This window comes from Hoplias malabaricus, chromosome 7 (assembly GCF_029633855.1).
Source record: "Hoplias malabaricus isolate fHopMal1 chromosome 7, fHopMal1.hap1, whole genome shotgun sequence".
In the NCBI taxonomy this organism is placed as follows: Eukaryota; Metazoa; Chordata; class Actinopteri; order Characiformes; family Erythrinidae; genus Hoplias; species Hoplias malabaricus.
Window position 1 is genome coordinate 13,095,729 of NC_089806.1, and position 18,173 is coordinate 13,113,901.

Genomic DNA, 18,173 nt, shown 5'->3' on the forward strand with positions numbered 1-18,173 from the left:
CTTCTGCATTCTGAAGAGAAACCTACAGATTTCTACACATTCTGCTCCTCATTGCTTTCCCAGAGCTTTAAACATACATAATTTCAACAACAACATAATTTCAAAAATCTGTAACAAAAATATGACCTGGAGGTTAATCTTGTGTCCTCTGATCATTTTCGACTGTTCAGGAGAGTAATATCTCTTATGCATCTAATCCCAGAGAGAAGCATCAGCGTAGTCACGTGACATACGGATGCATCCAGTAACTGCAGAACAAGTGGGGTTTGAATTTTAGTGTAACTACCCCACACAGTTATATCACAACAGGCGTAACTTAACCCAGAATGTTGAATCTGTGTGGAGAAGGGCGGTGGGGCTGAAAGTCTGTCAATGTTTACACGTACATGTTGTACAAAGGTCCCTGTCCATGGTGCTGCTCTGAGGCTCTGCAAGTGAAGCACCACTATCAGCCCTGTCCATGGTCCTAAAAAAACTAGCTGTAGTTGTTTTAGTGCAAGGAGTGGGGTATTGTGGAGGGATCTGAAATGGGAATCTATGTGAGATGCCCTGTGATGGACTGGGGCCCTGTCCAGGAGGGAATCCTGCCTTGTATAATCTGGATCTACAACGATCCTTGTTAGAGGGATCAGCCCCCGCACCCCTTCACTGATAATCAGTGGTTACAGAATATCAGTAAAGAAATCAATATTTGCGCAAGCACAGATCCAATGTTAGGATTGGGTATCAGCTAATAGACTTGATTGATCCATGGGATCAATACTTGTATTTAAAAAAACAATAAAGTAATGTACTAAAAAAAAGCCCTCTACAGAGGGCTTTTAAATTGAAATGAAAAATACAAAAAATGAGACAGTCGTTCCTGGTTGAGAGTACGCTGTGCACATTTGGCTGCAGCTTCTCAACGGTGTGTGTCCTGATTGATTTTTAAATAGAATGCAATTCTGAGCAGCGCTGATTGTAAAGCATCCTTTGGTATTTAGAAAGGTGCTATATAAATCTAAATAAAAATAAATAAATAAAAATAAATAAATAAACATGATGTAGCATGGTTGCGCAGCAGGTAGTGTCACAGTCACACAGCTCCAGTGACCTGGAGGTTGTGGGTTTGATTCCTGCTCCGGGTGACTGTCTGTGAGGAGTGTGGTGTGTTCTCCCTGTGTCCACGTGGGTTTCCTCCGGGTGCTCCGGTTTCCTCCCACAGTCCAAAAACACACGTTGGTAGGTGGATTGGTGACTCAAAAGTGTCCGTAGGTGTGAGTGTGTGAGTGAATGTGTGTGTGTCTGTGTTGCCCTATGATGGACTGGCGCCCCCTCCAGGGTGTATTCCTGCCTTGCGCCCAATGATTCCACATAGGCTCTGGACCCACCACAACCCTGAATTGGATAAGCGGTTACAGATAATGGATGGATGGAAATAAACATGATGGCAGCCAAGTTCGGTGGCCCACTGAGTCACATGACAATGTACAAAGCACATGATACATTTCAGAAATGCTGCAAAAACAGCTTTACGTTAAATATTTTAAAATAAGATTGATTACTGATACATATTTATTTTAGTGACAAATAAATACAGTACATTAGTGTGTTAATAGATGCTTTAATTCAGGTGTGATGGTTTAGAGTTGGTAGAGGAGATGGAGACAGAACCTGGGGAGAGTTTACGTGTTTATACTGAACACAGCAAACTCCCACGCTATCTTCACATTTAATAAAACCTGTGTGTGTGTGTGTGTGTGTATATAAAATTACTAACATGCTTCTTATCAGCAGTGACTGACAACTGACTGGGAGCACTTCAGCGACAGCTGCGCAGTGACGCAGTGCGAATATGGCTGCAGGAGAATGGCCTGCTCTATCTCCCAGTGCTCCGTGGGTCCTTAGGAACTCGGCTCATGCTGATGTTCACCCCATGTGGTAGTCGAATCAGGGGGAGGAAGATAGCAGGGGGAAAATGCTGTGTGCATGTCTCTCCCTACACGATAGCATGAAATTGGTATTTCTGAAAGCTGAAGGCGCTAAAGCAGATCTGCAGACACCCCCATCCCCCCCCTGTGCTCATGTGTCTCCAGCTCAAACTGGCAATCTGAGGATGTTTCCTTTGTCTCGCTCTGAACAAAGCAAACAAAAACATGCCTCTGAAGCTTGGCTAGTTACAAAGGAGTATAAACCGATCAGCCATAACATTATGACCACTTTGTTTCTGCACACACCGTCCGTTCTCTCAGCTCCACTGACCACACAGCAGCACTCTGTAGTTCTACACTCACAGACTTGTGTCCATCTGTGGCTCTGCATACTTGAACCAATTTTCACCATGCTGCAGTGTCAGTGTGTGTACACGAGTGGATCAGACACAGCAGTGCTGCTGGAGTTTTTAAACCCCTCAATTTCACTGCTGATTGGTGGACTATTATTCGTCCAGCAACATCCTGTGTCCACTGATGGACCAGAGGATGACCAACACCGACTGTGCAGCAAAAGATGACTTTACATCTACAAAGTGGACCAACAATGATGGACTGTCTAACAAAGTAGATGTCTTATCCACTCATGCCAGCACACCCACAATAACCAGCTGAGAATGATCCACTAGTTCCAGTATATCACAACACCTGCGATAATCCCCCCTGCTTCGGCTGTCCTCTCGATACTAAAGGCATAATCCCATTAGCCTAGAACCAGTAAGTGTTAATCCCACACAGACACAAAGCATGGATGTCAACACGTGGATCCAAAGTAGTCTGACATAGTGGGGTGGGGGGCTCTGAAATAGTAGACTAGTGATAACGTCATTGTTGTGCTGTTGCAAGAGATCAGCATTTTATCTGGACAATTTTTCACAACACTTCTTCCTGTTTAAATTACACTGGTATTTTTTTGGTGAGTGAAATCTAAATGGGAAAGTGCTCCAGGTCTCCTGTACGGTTTTTTGAATGTCAGAAATCTGTGAATCTGCCTACACATATGATGCTACGTTTGATTTCAGAGCACCTTTATCTTCCTGTTGCCTAGACGCAGGCACTGTGTGGCTGAATGAAGGTGGTGATGAAGAATTAGAACAGCTAAGACGACATGTTACAGACTCAGCAGGGGTCTTACACAGTGTAAGAACAATGTGCTCATCAGGTAATGTTGTGATGTATGCATAACCCAGTTCTACCGCCCTGAGCAATTAGGGGCAGAAATGAGGTGCTAGGCCTCTGAGCATGACTTTGAAACAACATTCATTCATTCATTCTTTATCTGTAAGCTCTTATCCAGTTCAGGGTCACGGTGGGTCCAGAGCCTACCCAGAATCATTGGGCGCAAGGCAAGAATACACCCTGGAGGGGGCGCCAGTCCTTCACAGAGCAACACACACTCACACATTCACTCACACCTACGGACAGTTTTGAGTCGCCAATCCACCTACCAACGTGTGTTTTTGGACTGTGGGAGGAAACCGGAGCATCCGGAGGAAACCCATGCGCAACACACCAACTCCCTGGAGGTCCCTGGAGCAATAACCACAATTGCTCCCCGGGTGCCGTGGCTAGGGCTGCCCACCGCTCCGGGAATGTGTGCTCACTGCCCCCTGGTGTTCACTGGTGTGTGTAAATTTGTGTTTCACTGCACGGATTGGGTTAAATGCGGAGAACAAATTATTTCATCGCGCAAGCACAAGTGATTCAAATTCTAATTCAAAGACTCGCATTTCCAAAATAGTAACTTCACAAAATGTAAGGGTAGAGATATACTTCACGTACGTATCATGGCTGCCTCGCCTATACTGCGTCCATTTAGAGCAGCAGTTGTGCACACCCTCAAAATGAACGCTGGGTGCAGTGTAAATGTAAATGATAGGGGGCCGTCAGAGCCAAATCTGCAATTACCCGCATCTTTCTTTGCTCTGCCCTCTAGTGGAAGCCTCCAGTTACAAGCATAGCACATAGGCAAGTATGTGAACACTTACGTTCACGACTCATTTAGCTGTTGTCAACGTGGACGCAAACAGCAAGTACATCTCTACCCTTCAATAATGTAAAGATGTTTTCGTCGGAGTCATTTTGCCCAAGGACTCTTATTGGCACTGAGGATTTGAAGACTATCCACCATTAGCAGAGATGAAGACTAATGAAGACGACTGTATTGTGAAGAACAGTGGAAGTCATCCTTGTCCCAGAAGCAGTGGAGAGACAATATAACTGCTGTGGATCCCTGGCCTTCATCAGGACAATTTTCCTGCTCTCAGCTGCTTGAAGGATTCAGCTCGTGCAGCGTAAAATCAGCCGTGAACTCAGGGCGCCGTGCCCCAACGCCGCTCCTGCTCCGCCATCGCCTGTATTTGTCCTGAGATTTCACAGGAACCACGGTGCTTCAGTGTGTCATTGAGTGTGGCAAGCGGTGTGAAATCAGATAATGTCCGTCGCTGCTCTGCTGACACACTGCCCGCTGGCTGAGGTCAATTAGCCGCACTGATTTCCTCCACCGCCACCGCAAACACACATCATTACTGTAATGGAGTCTCTCCCTCCAATCTGTCGCCGAGGGGACAGAACGGTTTACATCAGTTTTCTTTCAGTGGCTGCCGTATTTGTCCCTAGGCTTTTCTTCTGCTCTCTATTCCTCTCTTTCGTCTCGGACATTGAGATGGATAGCACTGGGTCATGTGAAAGTGCTATTAGGCTGCAAGGCAAAGATTCAGTCCATTATTGCCAAGGAAAAATAAAACTGGTCCTGGAGGGGCAGTATCCAGGGGTTATTCCCACTAAAACACACCTGACTCAACTCCTCTGTAACATGCCAGTTGCAGTAGGAGGGTTTGAATCAGGCAGCTACCGCTCTGTGTAGATGTTTTTTATTTTCTTTAAACTGACAACTGTCTCTGTGGCTTTGGATTGTTCATTTGTTGCTATTACTCTATATTATTTTGTCAGAGAGCCTAGCGGGCTGGGCTAGGAGATCCAATTTCGCTTACTGACTGACTGAGCAACTCACTGACCAAATATGGAATAAAAAAAAAAGGCCTGGCTCTTGTGCCATTGCTACAGACCAGAGAGCTAAGCTAATGCTCAGATTGGCTAAAGGCGTTAACGTTTCTGTGTTTGTGGCTTAGCTTTAAATATTATTGTAAAGGGAAGAAATTTGAAGATTTACAGTGGTATGGATGTTTTTGTCAAACTCAACTTTCCTGGAGCTAACCCCCCCTCTCACGACCACATACAAGATCCAATAAAATGTAGTTCTGTTAGCCTGGTGCTACCTTAAAACACCCCAGCTTCAGTTTGTGGCTTTGACAAACTCAAAGAAAATGATTTACATGGGTCCTAAAGGTGTTTGAATACACACCTAATTAATCTGATGATTTAGAATTGTTGTGAAAAAGCCAAGCTTTTATTTATCCATCCATCCATCCATCCATTATCTGTAACTGCTTATCCAATTTAGGGTCGCGGGGGGTCCAGAGCCTACCTGGAATCATCGGGCGCAAGGCGGGAATACACCCTGGAGGGGACGCCAGTCCTTGCTTTTATTTATTTATTTTTTATTTTTATTTTTTTTTTGACTATTGGAATAGTTATTCCACCTTAAATTCCCTAAATGTCAGATTTTCCCTGTTTTTCAGTAAGTTTAGTTTACACTGAATAAACAATTTAGAACAATACTACAAATGTATGAATAGGGCCAAATCATGCTAATTTCTTAAAAATTCATTGCCTTACTAATTTTACAAACCCTAAAATAACCAGTAACAATACATTTTTAACAATACATTTAGAAATACACATTATTATTTCCAAATTCCACATATCACAGTTCCACATTATTATAAAATAAAAGCCACATTCATTCATTCATTATCTGTAAGTGCTTATCCAGTTCGGGGTCGTGGTGGGTCCAGAGCCTACCTGGAATCATTGGGCGCAAGGCGGGAATACACCCTGGAGGGGGCGCCAGTCCTTCACAGGGCAACACAGACACACACATACTCACACCTACGGACACTTTTGAGTCGCCAATCTACCTACCAACGTGTGTTTTTGGACTGTGGGAGGAAACCGGAGCACCCAGAGGAAACCCACGCAGACACAGGGAGAACACATCACACTCCTCACTGACAGTCACCCGGAGCGGGAATCGAACCCACAACCTCCAGGTCCCTGGAGCTGTGTGACTGCGACACTACCTGCTGCGCCACCGTGCCACCTTTAAAAGCCACATGTAAACTAGAAAAACAAACAAACAAACAAACAAAAAAATCACCTGTTAAAGGCATCATGTAATTTTAAGGGCTTAACTAGTGGCTTCAACATTTACTATTAAAACGTATACTTCTATCTTACTCAATAGCTGTAATTCACTGTTAAATTCAGGATTTTCACCGTAATCACATTTGAAGTGTTGTGTATTGGTTTTTGGTTTTAAACTGGAAACTTTATTATTATCATTTGATTATCACTATGAACCCCTGTTTTAACCCAGGAAGGCATTGATGACATGATTCTTATTTAATGTCAGCATGGCAAGCACCAACATTCCTAGAGTGTCAAGAAAACACAAAACTAAGCAAGCCCAGTTTTGACCTCCATCAGCAGCATGGCATTTGCCACACAGCTGTCCTCTTGCATTTCAGCCATGGAAAGTTAGCAACCAAAATGCATTGCGTCCTTATTAGAGGTCCTATCACATGACCCACAGCCACAGATGGTCATACTGAAGCTCAAACTCAAACTGTCAGTGATCATCTCTTTTAGAACTGAAAACTGTGTGCATTTACTGGTAATGACTGCCCAAAACACATGAATATAACAGTGAGCCAAAATCCTTTACTACCAACAGTGCGGCCTGCCATGAGATTTATCCAAAGAGAGCACTGCAAACTGACAGCAAAATATACCACCACTTAATGAACAGACGAGCAGTTATCTGTGTGTTCTAAGAATGAATTAAGAAATAAAAACAGACCATATCTGCCTATAAATAAACCTAATCATAGGATGCTTCTATAGAACAGATGTCATATGGTCTTAAAGGGGACAGTCTACCCTTTTTCCATCCAGTGAATGTTAAATAGCACAAGGCGGGCGGCACGGTGGTGCAGCAGGTAGTGTCGCAGTCACACAGCTCCAGGGACCTATAGGTTGAGGGTTCCACTCCCGCTCCGGGTGACTGTCTGTGAGTAGTTTGGTGTGTTCTCCCTGTGCCAGCGTGGGTTTCCCACGGGTCCAAAAACATATGTCGGTAGGTGGATTGGCGACTCAAGTGTTCTTAGTTGTGAATGAGTGTATGTGTCACCCTGTGAAGGACTGGAGTCCCCTCCAGGGTGTGATCCCGCCTTGTGCCCAGAGGCTCCAGACCCACAGTGACCCTGAATTGGATAAGTGGTTACAGACAATGAATGAATGAATACCACAAGGCTCAAATATCAGTGTTGTCTCTGTCTAACAGCTGTGTTCAGAATGACTGCTATCAGCACTTGTTGCTTTGAATGAGAATGAGCCACATTTAGCTATTAACCAGCAAATAAATACCAGTGGATCTTTAGCAGTGTATCTATTAAAATGTGTGTGTGTGTGTGTTTTTTATATAAAAAGCAGCATCGCTCAGTGTTCTTTCAGCATATTGTAAATGCAAAAGCAATTTTGATGGTTTAAAATATCAGCAAAATCAAAGCATTGGCCCGATGGCGATATTTTTTAATACAGCGATTATCTGCCGATATTGATATAATTCCAGTATTATTGTCCATCACTGTCCTATAGTGTCTAATGGAATCATAGGAGGGCTTTATATACAAACCGGATTCCAAAAAAGTTGGGACACTTAACAAATTGTGAATAAAAACTGAATGCAATGAGGTGGAGATGGCAAATGTCAATATTCATTCATTATCTGTAAACGCTTATCCAGTTCAGGGTCGCGGTGGGTCCAGAGCCTACCTGGAATCATTGGGCACAAGGCAGGAATACACCCTGCAGGGGGCACCAGTCCTTCACAGGGCAACACACACACACACATCCACACTTTCGAGTCACCAATCCACCTGCCAACGTGTGTTTTTGGACTGTGGGAGGAAACCGGAGCACCCGGAGGAAACCCAAAACCCATGCGGACACGGGGAGAACACACCAACTCCTCACAGACAGTCACCCGGAGCGGGAATAGAACCCACAACCTCCAGGTCCCTGGAGCTGTGTGACACTACCTGCTGCACCACTGTGCCGCCCCAAATGTCAATATTTTTTTCGTAATAGAACATAGATGAGAGATCAAAAGTTTAATCTGAGTAAATGTAACATTTTAAAGGAAAAATATGTTGATTCAAAATTTCACAGTGTCAACAAATCCCCAAAAAGTTGGGACAAGTAGCAATAAGTGGCTGGAAAAAGGAAACTGAGCATATAACGAACAGCTGGAAGGCCAATTAACACTAATTAGGTCAATTGACAACATGATTGGGTATAAAAAGAGCTTCTCAGAGTGTCAGTGTCTCTCTGAAACCAAGATGGTAAGAGGATCACCAATTCCACCATTGTTGCGCAGAAAGATAGTGCAGCGAAATCAGAATGGTGTTACCCAGCGTAAAATAGCAAACACTTTTAAGTTATCATCATCAACCGTGCATAATATCATTAAAAGATTCAGAGAATCTGGAACAATTGCTGTGTGTAAGGGTCAAGGCCGTAAAACTCTACTAGATGCTCGTGATCTCCGGGCCCTTAAACATCACTGCACCTCAAACAGGAACGCCACTGTCAAGGAAATGAGAGAATGGGCTCAGGAATACTTCCAGAAAGCATCGTCAGTGAACATAATCCACCGTGCCATCCGAAACTTTACAGTGCAAAGAGGAAGCCATTTCTAAGCAAGCTCCACAGGCACTGGGCCAGGGGTCTTTTCAAATGGAGTGTGGCAAAATGGAAGACTGTTCTGTGGTCAGATGAGTCACGATTTGAAGTTCTTTATGGAACACTGGGACGCCATGTCATCCGGACCAGAGAGGACAAGGATAACCCGAGTTGTTATCAACGCTCCGTTCAGAAGCCTGCATCACTGATGGTATGGGGTTGCACGAGTGCTTGTGGCATGGGCAGCTTGCATGTCTGGAAAGGCACCATTAATGCAGAGAACTATGTTCAGGTTCTAGAACGACATGTGCTCCCATCTAGATGTCATCTCTTCCAGGGAAGACCCTGCATTTTTCAACAAGATAATGCCAGACCACATTCTGCAGCAATCACAACATCATGGCTACGTAGGAGAAGGATCCGGGGACTGAAATGGCCAGACTGCAGTCCAGATCTTTCACGTATAGAGAACATTTGGCGCATCATAAAGAGGAAGGTGCGACAAAGAAGGCCCAAGACGATTGAACAGTTAGAGGCCTGTATTAGACATGAATGGGAGAGCATTCCTATTTCTAAACTTGAGAAACTGGTCTCCTCTGTCCCCAGACGTCTGTTGAGTGTTGTAAGAAAAAGGGGGGATTCCACACAGTGGTAAAAATGGCCTTGTCCCAACTTTTTGGGGATTTGTTGATGCCATGAAATTTTGAAACAACATATTTTTCCCTTAAAATGATACATTCTCTCAGTTTAAACTTTTGATCTGTGATTTGTGTTCTATTCTGAATAAAATATTAGATGTTGGCACCTCCACATCATTGCATTCAGTTTTTATTCACAATTTGTTTAGTGTCCAAACTTTTTTGGAATCCGGTTTGTGTATATATATATATATACTCTATTTAAATTTAATTCCTCAGCTACATTTCCAAACCCCCTCACCACGCAGAGAGATGCAGCTCTGCCAAGAAACAAAAACAAACTCCAGTCTGTCTTCTGCCCGCAGGTCAGGACCATGATATGGACTTTGAACTGGAGGGCTAATCTAACAGGGAGCTGGTTGGGGGTTCAGTGCAGTCCAGCGCATATCTGTCTCGGCTCTCGTTACTGTTTTCCTCCCAACAGTGGCTTATCTCCAGAGCTGTTGATTGGGCTGAAGCTGGGGGTGGTAGGGCAGAGGGTTAGAGAGGCCCATCACTGAGCTCATTTTACAAGCCACAGACAATCACAGGTGGGCTCTCTGAAACCCCCCCACCCCCAGAGTTCTCTGCAGATTCACAGTCAAAGCTATTCTTATGCTTGGCACAAAGAAGCTCGCAGGCTCCGGAGTCTCCCAAGCAGATGAGGCCAAATCAGGTAGAGCAAAGCCATGCAATGCACCAGACACAAAGCAACATATGAGCCAAGCTACTTTCTTTCTCCTGCACCATCCTGCAGTGATATTTATCAGCCTGGAAACAATGGGCCGGGGCCACACTTCTGTTTTTAAAAAAGATAGGTGAGACAGAGGGAAGACAGCAGCACACGAGAGAAATGGATGCCTCTGACAATTTCCGCGCAGAGAATTTCATGTTGTAGATCCTTTATCTCGGTGGCACTCCAAAGACGGAGATATATGGGGAGAGCTGAAGCAGGAGATATGGATTTTTGAAAGAGAGGAACAAGAGACAGAAGAAAAAGATGAGAGAGAGAGAGAGAGAGAGAGAGAGAGAGAGAGAGAGAGAGAGAGAGAGAGCTCTGCTAGACAGTTTTCCCCCCATGCAGATTCTTCAAGCCTTTTGGCCGTGTGGGGATTCAGACACTGGGGACTTCATGTTTGAAACTGGCCTTTGAGCTGGTGTTTTGTCTAAACAGGGCACACCTGGTTGGGCTTCAATCGCAGAAAAGCCAGGGAGGAAAGGAGGGAAGTGCACACTGGCCCAGTGTAGGGAGAACCAAGACACTGAGAGAGAGACTAGAATAACCCCACAAATGAATATTCATGGATTTCAGCCCTGCTCTCTTTCCCATTCCCTTTGCTTCACTCTCCGATAAGCAGTCCCTGATTTCTTAGCCATCCCCATTCCTGCTACCGAAACCTCCAGTCACACCCAGGCACTAATCCCCTGCTTCCAGAGAAAGCTGGAGGTCCTGAGCTCGCTATCTCTCTCCCGCTTCTCCCCCGCAGCCTTCCAGCCCAAACTCTAACACTGTGTAATTTCATTAAGCTCCAGCGCATCACTCCGCTCTACAGCCACTGGCTCTGGAGATCACTTGCGCCCATGTGCCATTCTGCTGCTTTTCTGCCAGCAGTTCACTTACTACCATGGTGTTTGAGGCCGGTTTATGGAGTGTCCCATGATGTTAAAGACACACACGTGCATCAACGCTGATAGCTTCTCAGCATGTCTGGGTGGTATTGTTTATAAACTAGAAAATTCATCACAAGCAAAACACGCAGATCTAATTACATTACATTTATAGCACTATTATATTTGATTAAACAGAAGAAGATATAGTCCGGTGGGTTTTCTCCCACAGTCTAAAAACAGACATTGGTAGGTGGATTGGCGACTCAGTGTGTGTAGGTATGAGTGTGTGTTGATCTGCGAAGGACTGGCGTGTGTCCACCCTTTCGCCCAGTGATTCCGGGTAGGCTCCGGACCCACCGTGACCCTGAACTGGATAAGCAGCTACAGACAATGAATGATTGCCTATTTATAGTGGATAAAGAAACAGGGGATTGCTGCATTTGTAGAAATACTTACACTTCTGTACAAAAATCTGATAAAACAGAGTTGTATTGAAGGTTCAGTCGCTCACTCTGTTTAACATTACACCAAAACAGGCCAAATCTCCAGATTATTAAACCACAAAACCAGAGACACTGTGGAGATGAAGTGACCAGAAGGCAGCAGCAGTGAGATGAGCCCAGTTAAATGCTGCATTCAATCACTTAGTACAAGTTTACGTTTCCCCACAATGACCATGGCTTGGATCCACAATAAAAGCATTGTTAAAATTCAAAATGTAAAAATAAGTCATTGAATATTACTATCAAATGTCATAATACAATTCAAATATAAAAAAAAAATAAATTATAACTGAAATACAGACAATTCATTCATTCATTATCTGTAAGCACTTATCCAGTTCAGGGTCGCGGTGGGTCCAGAGCCTACCTGGAATCATTGGGCGCAAGGCAGGAATACACCCTGGAGGGGGCGCTAGTCCTTCACAGGGCAACACACACTCACACATTCACACACACACATTCACTCACTCACACACACATTCACTCACTCACACACTCACACCTACGGACACTCACATTTACGGACACTCGCCAATCCACTTACCAACGTTGTTTTTGGACTGTGGGAGGAAACCGGAGCACCCGGAGGAAACCCACGCGGACACAGGGAGAACACACCAACTCCTCACAGACAGTCACCCGGAGCGGGAATCGAATCCACAACCTCCAGGTGCCTGGAGCTGAGTGACTGCTACACTACCTGCTGCGCCACATTAAAAATGTAGCTTAATATTTTAAGGCACTGGGGATGTTTTGCATAGTCATTCAGAATAGTGTGTTAAACTAACAAATACTCTTAAATATATATATTTTACAACAAGTTAATTACAAAGCAAATTACTACATGCTATTTACAATCATAAATGAACCTATAGGTACGATACAGTGTAATCCCTGTGTCAGTACTGCACCGTCAGCTACCACACATCATTCCAATACTTGTCCTTGTGTCTGGAAAAGAACAGGAAATCAGATCCTACTTCCAGCATGAAACTGATCCATTGAGGCGCCCCCTTCAGGGTGTGTTCCTGCCTTGTGCCCAATGATTCCAGGTAGGCTTTGGACCCACCGTGACCCTGAACTGGATAAGTGCTTACAGACAATGAATGAATGAATACAGAAGTGTTAGATCTATATTAATAGATTCCAGAACTAATGTGCTCCCAACATGAATGGTTCACTCACATTAAGCATTGGATTGAGACCTCTTAGGAAAGCATGTGTGACCGCTTAAAGTGGTGTTAGTGGGGCCAACAGGGGGTGCTCTCCCTGGGGTCAGTGTACATACAGTGACACTGTGCTAAACTGAGCTGGAGGCTGCACACTGGTGGTAGTCAAGGGGACTCCCAAAAAATGTAAAGCACTGCAAGTCTAGAAATGCACTGTGTGTCTGTCACTCACACACTACTACACTGATGTCCTCGTGACTGAAAGCTGTAGGACTTTCAAGCCAAAGGACTTTCTGTTCTGTTCTGAACACAGGGAAACCTATCCAATGTGTGGTATTCTACAGACACAGCTGACAGAGTTCAGGCTGAAAAGGCACCAGGTTATTCCTTTAAGTCTCCTCTCTCACTGTGGTGGAGCTCCATAAACCTAACCCGGGGTTGATGAAAGCTGAAGGCTGATAGAGCCACTGCAGTGTGCCTCATAGGAAGCCCTCCACTTCCACTGCGTAACCATGACAACCGCATGCGCCATCATTGTGTTGATCCATTTTTGTGTGCACTTTTCATTTCCAAAGCACATCCTGCACAAAAGGGGGCTGCAGAGTGGGGAGGGGGGGGTGGTTGAGTGCTCGTGTTCTGTATCACGAAGGCCACACCGTGTCCACTCACATCAAACCCCCGTCTTCAAAAAGACATTATACAATCCACTGCTCCTTACTGACTGCACTCACTTTAGTGGCAGATGTTAAGAGATAATAATGTGCTCTTTTTAACGGGGTGATGTTTAACCTCAGGCTGGAAACTTAAGCTTTTTAAAACCTGTTTTATTCATTAGAACGTAAGCGCTTAGTCTGTAAGGTCTACGAAGGTATTGGGAACCAGGGCTGATTTGAGAGTAAGACACTGATATCAGAGGTTTTAGTATTTAAACTCTACTCCTTAATCACTTCATCATGTGCAGGGTCGTGGTGGGTCTAGAGCCTACCTGGAATCATTGGGCGCAAGGAGGGAATACACCCTGGAGGGGGCGCCAGTCCTTCAAAGGGCAACACACACACACACACACATTGACACTACGGCAACTTTTGAGTCGCCAATCCACCTACCAACGTGTGTTTTTGGACTGTGGGAGGAAACCCACGCAGACACAGGGAGAACACACTAAATTCCTCACAGACAGTCACCCGGAGCGGGAATCGAACCCACAACCTCCAGGTCCCTGGAGCTGTATGACTGCGACACTACCTGCTGTGCCACTGTGCCGCCCGATTTCACAATCTTAACACTAAAAATACAGTCACTTCATTTTGGATGATGAAAGGTAGTAGGGTACTTTACCCTCTTTTTGCAGCAGTAGAAGGCTTTTCTATTCTGGGAAGGTTTCAGTTTGGATTACATTTCTGTAAGGATTTGAGGGAATTCAGCCAAGAAAACACTGGAGAGTTCAGGTTCTGATGTTAAATGATCAGTTATGGATAATAAAAGCAGTCCAACTCATCCCAAAAGAGATGAATGGTGGTCTGATAAACACAAATGGCACTGCACCACAGCCCAAATGACTTTGAAACTGAACCTTACGCTGTGCAGTTGGTGGAGTTCACTGTTTAGATATGGACCTTAATGAGAGAAGCATAGTGTTTCTCTGGAGGCTTTTTTAATGAGTTGAGTGTCAAAATGCAGAGAGTCCCATCATAGTACACTTCAGTGTTTTCCCTGCTTTCGCGCATCATGAAGGGTGTGATAATGATCCGAGTTTAATCAGGTGTGTGAAAGAGAGGAGTGCTAAACTGCGCTCTGCAGAACTAGACTCTCAGACCCGGAGCAGATGTCTCAGGGGAGCAGGCCAGACGGGACAGGTCACCAGTGTAAAGTGACTGTCATGCCAATTATTGCAGGGAATGCAGTCAGGCGTACCTTGTGCATTCTCTCCTCCGAGGAAATAGACTCCCTGTGTAGCAGGCTTCCACTTCTCTATGTCCGCTAAAGAATGACTCCAACACACATGCGGCCAGCTGTGCTGCATCGCAAACACCAGGTCGATCACCTCAGCACTGAAAGCAGGGCGATTTAAGCTTTGCAGTAAGGCAAACTTCATTCTGTTTTGATGCTTCATTAGAAGAACTACCATCATGAAGACTTCCTGTGTGATCCAAACTGCTCATCAAGAATTTCTGTTGGTGTAATGTCTTCCCATCTCAGCAACAACAACAAAAACCTCTATATTGCTGCAGTGTAACACTGTATTAGCTAGGGACGGCCTGAGAATTTCTGGAGGTAGTGGTCAAATCCCTGTTTCTAATGCTCACACTCTGACTGGCACTACATTCACATTGGCATTCCGCTTCCTGCTGATCTTGTTCTTTCCAAGTCTGTAGTTGCTGCACTTCTCCAGATGTTTTGGGTCATCTGGAACAACTCTACCCTTCATCTGCAGAAATATTCACCAGGCCGTTCATACAGATCCAAGTTGAGAGTGGCGTCTTTGGAAGTTGAGTCAAGCCACAAATGTCTCTGGAGACAAAGTGAGGATGGAATACAATACACATTGCGTTTCCTAAAGTAACCCCCGCACTCACTTAAAAAACCTCAGTCTGAATGTTGCATATAAACAACTGTAGCAGTAAATACAGGGTTGAAATAAAGTTGGATTCCAGCTTGAAATGCCTGGCTAAATTAGACTAGGTGATTGTGTGGTGGGTGGAGGGGGTATGCATAATTTGTGCTGAAATATTTATGTACGTTTGTTGCTTAGGAACCACTAATTTCTAATAAATCACTATTAATATGTAGCTTCATTTAAATTATACCACTTAAAGAATACAGAGTATCATATTCTTAAATTGGAATAGAAAAGTGATGAAAAATAATACATTTCTCTGAGCTGTCAGACTGAACTCACACACATTAAAATGGGCTTAAATTATTACTAAAATATTAAATAAAAACACCCAACTATGTCCAAAATATCACTAATACAAACAAAGCACCAATGCAAAATACAGTGATATATACTATTACTTATTCCAATACTCCACTAAACATTCATTCATTATCTGTAACCCTTATCCAATTCAGGGTCGTGGTGGGTCCAGAGCCTACCTGGAATCTTTGGGCGCAAGGCGGGAATACACCCTGGAGGGGGCGCCAGTCCTTCACAGGGCAACACAGACACACACATTCACTCACACCTACAGACACTTTGGAGTCATCAATCCACCTACCAACGTGTGTTTTTGGACTGTGGGAGGAAACCGGAGCACCCGGAGGAAACCCACGCGGACATGGGGAGAACACACCACACTCCTCACATAGAGTCACCCAGAGCGGGAATCGAACCCACAACCTCCAGGTCCCTGGAGCTGTGTGACTGCGACACTACCTGCTGCACCACCGTGCCACCCTCCACTAAACATATAAATATAATTAAACTGTATTAGAAGAGTGCCAACAATAACACAACTATTATATTCTGCCAATATGTAACTTATTCATTGATTATCTGTAAGCGCTTATCCAGTTCAGGGTCGCGGTGGGTCTGGATGGACAATGGACCAATGGACACTGTCACCAATCCACCTACCACTGTGTGTTTTTGGACTGTAGGAGGAATCCGGAGCACCCGGAGGAAACCCACAAGGACACAGGGAGAACACACCACACTCCCCACAACCTCCAGGTCCCTGGAGCTGTGTGACTGGGAGACTACCTGCTGCACCACCATGCCGCCAATTTGTAACTTACCTTATTTTAAACCACATTAAAATATACAGTTATTTAGTAAATATTAGTGGTTCGAAAATAACGACTTAAATACACCAGCAACATTTATGTACTCTTTGTTTTTCAGAAGAGTAGTCTGGAGCAGAGCACTCAGATTAGAGAGACATGAACAAACCCAATCATTTCAATCACTGGGATGTCCAGAAAATGGCTAAAAACCCAAAACAACTAGAGAAAAGTTTGTGTTGATGCAGCTCTGGAGGGTAGCAGTGTACACTAGCTGCTCTCTAAATGTGCTAGCCAAGATTTACTGTCCTTTAAACATTGAAGTCACTGCCTGCGGCACTTCATTCCACCCCTCAGACTGAAGGGATTTTAAATAATTGAAGTCATGTTATTTTAAGCTGTGCTTAACTTGATGCTGCTGAAATCTGAGAGAAACATTTAAAGGAAACTTTCCGTCATTTATTACTTCATTTCCTGTAACTACTTCATCCTTTTCAGGGTTGTAGTGTCTCAGGAACCCACCTGGAATCACAGGCCGCAAAGGGACATATGAAAAAATATCACTTGTTTAGTGCAATTTTATTTTTGTGATGTATGCAAGTCAACGTGGGACAAAATTAGTCATTCTGATATTGTGCAACGTAGAGTGCATAGACATCAATTGTGCTGCTTCCTTGCCTGAGTCTCTGCAATTATAGCGCTGGACATGCTTGTGAACTCAAAGACGAGGTTAAACAAGGTCAAACCCAAACACGACAAGAGTGGAGAAATAAGAGTACTGATTAAATATGGAGAAAATGAGAAGGGAGAACAGAGCGAAAAATACTAAAAACAGAGTTCCTGCAACCAATAAAGAACACCTTAGCAACAGCAAAGCACCCATTAAGCAACACCTTAGCATTCACAAAGGACACCATAGCAACCACAAGATACCACAACAAGCAATATAGCAACACCTGGAAACCACTGGCTGCGCAGCCACTCTGCATTGTCTTCAGGAAATGTGCTGTTCTAGTTTTGCTTAACCTTCTGTTTAAGTCAGCCAGCCCTGGCCATGGAGTCATGAAGACCTGCTCATCACACATTCCTTGTGAAATTAAAAGGTATCATGAGATAGCTTGCCCCCTTTGCTGCAGGAACAATTTCTACTCATCTGTTAAAGCTTTAGACGAGAGATCGGCACAGATCTGAGGATTTGACTGCATTTAGCAATGAGAACATTTGTGAGGTCAGGTGATGTTGGAGGATAAGGAACACTCACACCTACCAATGTGTGTTTTTGGACTGTAGGAGGAAACTGGGTCACCCGGAGGAAACCCCACGCAAACACAGGGAGAACACACCAAACTCCTCAGAGACAGTCACCCGGAGCAGGAATCGAACCCACAACCTCCAGGTCCCTGGAGCTGTGTGACTGCGACACTACCTGCTGCTCCACCACACCACACCACCCCAGATTCCCTCATATGAATAAATATAATGTAATTCACAATATACAATGGCCCTCTAGAGGACTGGCATGGTAATGCAACCATTTTTGTATATGTCTGGACAGGGATATTCCTTCTTTAAAAGTGACGGGATTGGTTCAGATGTTTCTACACTCAGCTTGTTCTCACCCACATACCTTCTCATTCTCACCCACATTTAGCC